Genomic DNA, 1,981 nt, shown 5'->3' on the forward strand with positions numbered 1-1,981 from the left:
TCTGTTGAGAGGATTAAGTGAAGATGGCCCAGGAAGAGCTGCTTCATGAATATTCATGCCCAGGCCAGAGGGACCGCTAGCTCAAGGCTCTGCTGGAGTCCCAAGTTGGAGGGCATCTACAGAGGGGGCCCGGGGACCTTCTTCTCTGACTGGCAGAGATGACACAGCGGGGAGGAGGGGAATGCTCAGGTAACTTGGATGAGAAGTTTAGATCATCTAGATGGGGCCATGGACTCTGGACCATCCCAAAGCCCACTAGAAAAACCACGTCCATCGCCCGTGAAAGGATAAACAAAGTGTGGTCCATCCACACGATAGAATATTATTTAGCCTTAAAAAGGAGTGAAGCACTGACACACGTTACAACATGGATGAACCTTAAAAACATTACCCTAAGTGAAGTAATCCAGACACAAAAGGATAAAGATTGTATGATTCCACTTGTATGACATCCCTAGAATAGGCAAATCCATAGAGACAGAAAGTAGAAGAGAGGTTTACCAGGGGCTGGGGGAGGGGGAATGGGGTGTTATTGGTTAATGGGCAGAGTTTTACTTGGGGACGATGAAAAAGTTCTGGAAGTAGATAGTGGTGATGGTTGCACAACAGTGTGAAGGTCCTTGATGCCACTGATGTGAACACTTAAAAATGGCTAAAATGATACATTTTACGTCATATGTATTTTACTACAATAAATCTCAAAAAAGAGAAAGCAGCATGCTGGACTCTGTAGGGAAAGAGGCGGGTGCAGGAGGGGTCCCCATTCTGCTGGCCAAGCACTCACTAAGTGCTTCAGTTACTGGGCAGAGAGGACCTGTTGTCAACACAGCTCTAACAACCGGCTTCGGAAGAGGGGCAGTGGAAACCCCGCCTGCCCACCCTGGCCTCTCACTGGCTCTAGAGAGGGAGGGTTGGGGAAAAAACCCCCTGTGTTGCTGTACTGCGGGGAGTCATCTTTTCTGTAACATCAACAGTAACATCAGGAAATTTCCACTTCCAAAGACACCTTACCCTGCATCCAGCCTCCCCACCAGCAACTTCAGGAACCCCCTCTGCTGTTCTCGACTCCACACCACACTCCCTGCAGATGGCTGGACTTCTTGAAAGCAGCTGGCCTGCGGTCTGACCAGGAATCAATCCTCCGTGCGGACGGGAGGCCGCCAGAGAAGCCCGACAAACCTCCAATAATTACAAGGAGATAAGACCATCAGGTATAATTAAACAGTGTCCACAGGCAGACCACTCGGCTACAGCTTCTGTCCCCCACCCCCTCCTCCTTTTCCCCAAGACTGCAAAATAAATTATCCTGTGAAGTCAGCAGAGGTTGAGCTATGGAAACAATTAAACAGAAGTTAAAGCTAATTCATTTATACTCCAAGCACAAAGTGGATCATGTAGGTTTTTTTTCTCTCTCTCCTCTTTTCGCCTTGGTGTTAGAGAGGACTATTATGGGAAATTAATCACGAAGCAAAGCAATGAAAGTGATCTATCACTCGCTAAAGTGCACTGACCGACTGTATAAAATCTATTATAGCAGCTGGAAAACGTAGAGGTAATGCTGTTTGGGAGAAGGGAGAGGCCAGGGAAAGAGGGGGTTCCTAGCTGAGGTCCGAGTGATGGCCAGGCCAAGGACCCGCTTCCTCCACGTCACATTGTGCTGGAAAGAGGTTTGCATCTGAGTCTCACTGGACTTGTTCAAGGTGTCCCTGAGGCGAGGCTCACACCCACAGAGGAAAAGCATGAGAAGGATCCCCCAAGGCCAGCGGGGCTTGGGCCTAGGGGTCAGAGGGAGAATCTGTGTGATTCTCACCATTTTCCTCAACATAGAAGGGTGGGGCTGTGAGGACAAGCCCCAGGAAGGAGCCCTGCAAGAATCAGCCAGGCCTCAGTGTCCCCATCTACAAACTGGGGGTGATGCAGCCTGCCCTGCCCCCTCTCCCAGAACCACGTGAGGATGAAATGAGCAAGTGGGCAGGAAAGT

This window comes from Eschrichtius robustus, chromosome 20, assembly GCF_028021215.1.
Source record: "Eschrichtius robustus isolate mEscRob2 chromosome 20, mEscRob2.pri, whole genome shotgun sequence".
Lineage (NCBI taxonomy): Eukaryota > Metazoa > Chordata > Mammalia > Artiodactyla > Eschrichtiidae > Eschrichtius > Eschrichtius robustus.